Here is a 7578-nt window from a genome sequence, read left to right on the forward strand (position 1 = left end):
TTTCATACACCAGGTTTGTGCTATGATTTTTGTGAGGTTGAGTAAATGCTTGGACTCATTGGGCTTCTGAGCACAGTGTGCAATTCCTGACCCAAACCTTCTTTAAAAAGTTTCTTCTTGTTCGAGGAGACAGAAGTTATGGACTCCAACCCCCGCCTTCCTAACTTCTTTTAAAAGCAAAAGTGTAAGAGGGAATAGGCACATTTTTAAACCAATGACTTTAGGTTTCTATATTTGTAAACACTGGGAAAGAATTTTATTTGACTTTTGTGTTGACTGGACTTCCTGACATGTTGACAAAGAGAAAATGTTATCCGGAAGAGTCCTCTCATAAGCTTTTGGTGGAGCCTTCAACAATAAATGCCTTATGCTGGAAACTCGGGGACCAAAAAGCAGAAAAAAAAACTGACAAAAACTGTATTTCAAAGATCTTCAAAAATTATGAGGAACAATTAGCAAAATAACAGATTGGTACATAAAATAAAGGATGTTATCAGTGAGTACAGTGCTCCATTAAAAAACCATCTATATGAGACCGTGTGATGGTTTAGGTTGTGTGCCAGCTTGTCTGGCCTATGATTCTCAGTGGTTTGACAGTTACAATGTAGTTCGCTTGCTATGGAATGATGTAATTGCCTCCACAATGAGATCTGAAATATAATGTAATCACCTCCATGATGAGATGTTATGAGCAGCCAATCAGTTGAAAGGGAGTTTCCTTGTGGGTGTGGCCTGCATCCAATACAGGTGGACTTTCTAGCAAAGCTCTCCGGCTTTTGCTGCCTCTGGATCCTGCAGCTGGCTCCTGTTCATCTGACCTCCAAATCTTGGGACTTGAGCTAGCAGTTTACCCGCTGATCTTGGGCTTCATCGGCCTCCACAGCCTATGAGCCAGAGGCCTGCTGTCTGACCTGCCAATCTGGAGTTCACCAGCCCTTGCAGCTATGTGAGTCAGGAGAAGCCTCCAGCCCGGCCCAAGAACTTGGGACTTTCCAGCCTCTACAACTGTGTGAATCAGTCCCTTGACATAAACCTCTCTATATATATGTTTATACACTTCACTGGTTTTGCTTCTCTAGAGAACCTAGCCTAAGACAGACCAAAAGTCAACAATTAGTCTAATGCAAAGATGAGACGATAAGGGGGCAGGGAAACTAGAGCACTGGAAACGGAACAGCCAGAATACAATTACAGAGAATGTTGACACACTGTGAAAAATATAACTAATGACACTGAACAATTTATATAGAAATTGTCAAATGGGAACCTAATTTGCTGCATAAACTTTCACCGAAAACACAATATTATTTTTATTTTTATTTTTTTTTTTTTGAAGATGTATAAACTATTTATTAATAGACAAGGCCTACAGACTTATTTCTTCTTGGACACACCCACAGTACGGCCACGGCGGCCAGTAGTCTTTGTGTGCTGGCCTCGAACACGAAGGCCCCAGAAGTGGCGCAGCCCTCTGTGGGCCCTAATCTTCTTCAGCCGCTCCAGGTCTTCACGGAGCTTGTTGTCCAAACCATTGGCCAGGACCTGACTGTATTTTCCATCCTTCACGTCTTTCTGTCTGTTCAAGAACCAGTCTGGAATCTTGTACTGGCGTGGATTCTGCATAATGGTGATCACACGCTCCACCTCATCCTCAGTGAGTTCTCCTGCCCTCTTGGTGAGGTCTATGTCTGCTTTCCTCAACACCACATGAGCGTATCTTCGCCCCACACCCTTAATGGCAGTGATGGCAAAGGCTATTTTCCACCGCCCATCGATGTTAGTGTTGAGTACTCGCAAAATGTGCTGGAACTTTTCGGGGATCACTAGAGACATGGCTGCAACAGGAGCGGCGGCGTGTAGCCCTCCGGTGGAAGAGCACAATATTATTTTTTAAAAAAGATAATAAATATTGAAAAAAATTATGAGGAATAAAATGCTCTAAAGCTTTCTTAATTTTTTTGTGTGTTTAGAGTCTCTGGCTGGAATTCATTAACATTCTTTCCTTTTATCTGACTAAAAACCCAAGTCCCAGGTGGTAGCTAGCTAGTTTCAACTTCACCTCTTCATCTTCCTTTTATTTAAAATTTTTGAAGAAATCCAAAATTATTAAAAATTCATACCCAAATTGAGTGTTGGTATTGTTATTCCGAGAATAGTAATTGTGTGTGTGATATATATAATAAAGTAAATGAGTTATATAATGTGATATTTTAATTTTATTATCCTAGGGTACTTTCTGTGGGAAAAGGGGATACAGTGATAGGATAGAAGAGGTTAGGTAAACACCCTGTGGTGCAAAAGTAAACTCCAATTATCCCTCTCCTGCCTTTTATGTTATTGTTATCATGTATTTTAATTTTAGGCCTAGAAACAATGAAAAATCCAGTAGCAATAAGCATCCCTAGCACCCAGGCTGGTCTTTGTTGTTGTTTTTTTTTAATTGTGCTTTAAGTGAAAGTTTACAGTTCAAGTCAGTTTCTCATACAAAAATTTATACACACATTGCTATGTGACCCTAGCTGCTATTCCTATAATGTGACAGCACACTCCTCCTTTCCACCCTGGATTTCCTGTGTCCATTCAACCAGTTCCTGTCCCTTTTTGCCTTCTCATCTCACCTCTGGACAGGAGCTGCCCGTTTAGTCTCATGTATCTACTTGAGCTAAGAAGCACTCTCTTCACCAGTATCATTTTATGTCTTATACCCCAGTCTAATCTTTGTCTGAAGAGTTGGCTTCGGGAATGGTTTCAGTTCTGGGCTAACGGAGAGTCTGGAGGCCATGTCTTCTGGAGTCTCTTCAGTCTCAGTCAGACCGTTAAGCCTCGTCTTTTTACATGAATTTGAGTTCTGCACCCCACTTTTCTCCAGCTCTGTCAGGGACTCTCTGTTGTGTTCCCTGTCAGGGCAGCCATTGGTGGTAGCTGGACACCATCTAGTTCTTCTGGTCTCAGGCTGATGGAGTCTCTGGTTTACGTGGCCCTTTCTGTCTCTTGGGCTAATATTTTCCTTGTGTCTTTGGTGTTCATTCTCCTTTGGTCCAGGTGGATTGGAACTAATTGATGTATCTTAGATGGTCACTCGCTAGCTTTTAAGACCCCAGACACCACTCACCAAAGTGGGATGCAGAACATTTTCTTAATAAACTTGGTTATGCCAATTGACCTAGATGTCTCCTGAAACCATAGTCCCCAAAACCCTGCCCCTGCTACTCTGTCCCTCAAAGCGTTTGGTTGTATTCAGGAAACTTCTTAGCTTTGGTTTAGTCCAGTTGTGCTGACTTCCCTTGTGTTATGTGTTGTCCTTCCCTTCACCTAAGATAATTCTTGTCTACTATCTAGTTAGTCAGTACCCCTCTCCTTCCCTTCCCACCATCAAAGAATGTTTTCTGTGTTTAAATCTTTTCTTGAGTTCTTATAATAGCGGTTCTAATACAATATTCATCCTTTTGCGACTAATTTCACTCAACATACTGCCTTCCAGATTCATCTATGTTTCACATATTCATCGTTATTCTTTATCATTGAATAGTATTCCACTGTGTGACTATACCACAATTTGTTTATCCATTAATCCATTGATGGGCACCTAGGTTGTTTCCATTTTTTGCTACTGTGAACTGTGCTGCAATTAACATGGGTGTGCATATACCTATTTGTGTGACAGCTCTTATTTCTCTAGGATATATTCCAAGGAGTGGGATAGCTGGATCATATGGTAATTCTATTTCTAGCTTTTTAAGGAAGCACCAAATTGATTTCCAAAGTGGTTGTACCATTTTACATTCCCACCAACAGTGTATAAGTGTTCCAGTCTCTCCATAATCTCTCCAACATTTATTATTTTGTGTTTTTTGGATTGATTCTAGCCTTTTTGGAGTGAGATGGTATCTCATTGTAGTTTTGCTTTGCATTTCTCTAATGGCTAATGATCGTGAGCATTTTCTCATGTATCTGTTAGCCGTCTGAATGTCTTCTTTGGTGAAGTGGCTGTTCATATCTTTTGCCCATATTTTAATTGGGTTATTTGTCTTTTTGTTGCTGAGGTTTTGCAGTATCTTGTAGGTTTTAGAGATTAGATGCTGATCGGATTCGTTGTAGCCAAAAATTATTCCCAGTCTGTAGGTTGTCTTTTGACTCTTTTGATGAAGTCTTTTGATGAGGATTAGTGTTTGATTTATAGGAGCTCCCAGTTATCTAGTTTCTCTTCTGGTGTTTTTACACTGTTACTAATGTTTTGTATTCTGTTTATGCCATGTGTTAGGGCTCGGCTCCTAGCATTATCCCAATTTTTACTTCCATTATGCTTATCGTTTTAGATTTTATATTTAGGTCTTTGATCCATATTGAGTTACTTTTTGTGCATGGTGTGAGGTATGGGTCTTGTTTCATTTTTTTTGCAGATGGATATCCAGTTATGACCCAGGCTGTTCTTGAAATACCATTTCCCACTAAAAGAAATCAGGGCTGCTTGGAGAAATGGTTGATTCCGGGTTAAGGCAAGAAATGTACAAGATGAGGCGGGAGAATCTTGTCATAACAGATAGTAAAAAAGTTATCAAAAATGATGGGGTTATGCCAAAAGGAACTGGGAAATAACCTGAAGAGGCTTCCACTGGCTCAAGATGGAATAAACTGAGCATCAATAATAATAACTCTGGAGGCGGGGCCAAGATGGCAAGAGTAGTCAGACGTTTCCAGTGGACCCTCTTACAATGAAGACCCGAAAAAACAAGTGAATTAATTATATATGGCAATCTGGGAGCCCTGAACATCAAAGGCAGAGTTGAGGAACCGGACTGAGTGGCAAGGGGAGGGAGAGACAGTTTGGAAGCAGCGAGCAGTTGCCAGACCTGACCCGGCGAGAGCCTGAGCCCTTTAGGCCTGAGCAGCTCGGGGTTGAGCCATGAGGCAGGCAAACAGCAGTGCTCAGAAAGCGCGTTTTCCATACCAGGAGAGACCCAGCGCCAGAGAGTCTACATGGCCACCCAGAGCCAGTGGGAAGCAGCCTTCATTGGCAAAAGATAAGTAATTGCATACAGCCTAACACACGGATCAAAACCAAGCCCCTTAGGGAAAAACCTCTCTCCCATTTACCTCCCTGCTCCCTGCTCTGCACTGGGTCCTACACCGGCTTCAGCAATTGCCAAGTCCCCTGCTCTGGAAGTAGGATCCGTCACATGCCCAGAGCCATTCTCCCTGCCATGGAGAGTGAACAAATTAACAAGTAGAGGAAAAACTAAACTGCCAGCTCCCCTAACCCAGGAACTCAGGATAGGCACAGCTCCTTTGCCTAGGCACAGGCATAAGGGATCCACGGACTTTGAGTGCCTTTCACCTTCCATAGACTTGTGTGGGCCCATCTCTACAGCGTAGGCCCTCATTACTTCAGTACAACAGGGTATATACCAGAAGCCTAACTTCAACTGTTTCAGCTGTGAAGTGGCAGGTTCTTGACATTTGACACTGCTCTGCCCATTAAGCAGGGTCTTCACCTACCCATATCAGAGGCCTGAGGACTGGTGGCTCCACCCATGCCACCTGGCCACCTGCAATAGGGGCCCATGAATAAAAGGTGCTCCCCCAGCCCTTACAGCCAACAGCATTAGGTGCTCATAGTCCAGCTGCAAAACCTACCCACCTATGCGCTCTAGGGAACAGGGACATGCCTTCCTCCTGGACACTGGGGGGTGGCCGTCAGCCCCCTGCATTGCTCAGAGTGTGCCCCCCTGCTGCAGCCAGATGCCTGTGCCTACACCAATCACCCATGCCTGTCTAGGACTGTAAGTGAGAGCCTACACCACACAATTGGTGGCTATCTACCTGGGCACCTGAGCTGAATCCATACAGGAGGAGTGGGCAGACTTCTGAGCTCACATACCTAGTAACAGATCTAACCACCTGGTGACAGGACATTAGAGCTTCAAAGATGCCAATAATCAAACTAGCTCATATAAGCAGCCTATCTGGGCATATAAAAACAAAACAAGAAGCTAGGACACAGTAAGCAAACATAAATAAATATAATAACTTATCGATGACTCGGAGACAACAGTCAATATCAAATCACATAAAGAGGCAATCCATGAAGGCTTCAGCAAGCTCCCAAAATAAAGAATCCAGAAATTTTCCAGAGGAGGAAAATTTCTTGGAATTTTCAGAGGCAGAATACAAAAGATTGATATACAGAACTCTTCAAGAAATTTGGAAGGAAATTAATCAAAATGCAGAACATGCAATAGAAGAAATTAAAAAGATTAGAGAAAAGCATAATGACAAATTTAACAGGCTGCAAGAATCCATAGAGACAGCAATCAGAAATCCAGAAGATGAACAATAAAATTTCAAAATTAGACAACTCATTAGAAAATCATAGAAGCAGAATTGAGGCAGTGGAAGTCAGAATGAGTGAGACCGAAGATAAAGCACTTAACACCAACTTATTTGAGGAAAAATCGGATAAAAGGATAAAAAAAAAAATGAAGAAATCCTAAGAATTATGTGGGACTTTATCAAGAGGAATAACCTATGAGTGACTGGAGTATCAGAACAAGGGGGTATAACAAAATACAGAGAGAATTGTTGAAGATTTGTTGGCAGAAAATTTCCCTATCATGAAAGATGAGAAGGTATCTATCCAAGATGCACATTGAACCCCACATAAAGTAGATCCCAAAAGAAAGTCACCAAGACATATAATCAAACTTGCCAGAACCAAAGATAAAGAGAGAATTTTAAGAGCGGCTAGGGATAAATGAAAAGTCATCTACAAAGGAGAGTCAGTAAGAATAAGCTTGGACTACTAAGCAGAAACCATGCAGGAGTTTATTATGGATTATCCAGGTGGATCCAAATATAATTACAAGCATACCTAAAAGTGGAAGAGGGAGGCAGAAGAGGAAGGTCAGAGGAAGATATGACTACAGAAGAAAGGCACAGTGAGATGCAACATTGCTTGCTTTGAAAATGGAGGAAGCTCACGAGCCAAAGAATGTGAGCAGGTAATAGAAGCTGGAAAGGGCAAGAAAATAGATTCTTCCCTAGAGCCTCCAAAAGGAAAATAGTCCTGCTGACAACCTGACTTTAACCCACTGAGATCCCTGCCAGACTTCTAGCCATAAAAGAGTAAGGTAATACATTTGTGTTGTTTTAAGCCACTAAGTTTGTGGTAATTTGTTTCAGCAGCAATAGAAATCTAATACACTATCCATAAAGAATTTACATTAACAAGGGACAAATCCCTTGTCTGATATTTGTCAGAGAGGTCTTTTGGTTGCAAGAGACAGAAACCCAGCTCAGAACAAGAGAACCTACTGGTTCACATAACCAGTTGAAGGGAAGGAGCTGCATCAAGACCTAGAACCAAGACTTCAACACCATCCCCAAATCCTAGTCAATGTGTCTTCTAGTATTTCTCTTTATTCAAACTAGCTTAGTCCTCACAGCATGGAACTTGGCCAACCATAACTCTATGATATAATCACTGTGATTTAGAGATGAGGTGCTATAATAGCCCCAGTTTACGTGCCCCATAGGGAGGAAGTCAGGGCATCAGCATAGACATGGTCTTTGAGGGAATTG

General features: G+C 41.9%; 1 pseudogene across 1 annotated transcript; it reads right to left on the reverse strand.

The window, feature by feature from the left end:
* Positions 1-1339: 1339 nt before the first annotated feature.
* Positions 1340-1893, reverse strand: LOC101349106 (40S ribosomal protein S18 pseudogene; annotated as a pseudogene). Its single transcript, XR_001121480.2, has one exon. The product of XR_001121480.2 is annotated as a 40S ribosomal protein S18 pseudogene (transcript).
* Between the last annotated feature and the right edge of the window lie 5685 nt (positions 1894-7578).

The sequence above is a fragment of the Trichechus manatus genome, unplaced genomic scaffold (genome assembly GCF_000243295.1).
Source record: "Trichechus manatus latirostris isolate Lorelei unplaced genomic scaffold, TriManLat1.0 scaffold00037, whole genome shotgun sequence".
Classification (NCBI taxonomy): Eukaryota; Metazoa; Chordata; class Mammalia; order Sirenia; family Trichechidae; genus Trichechus; species Trichechus manatus.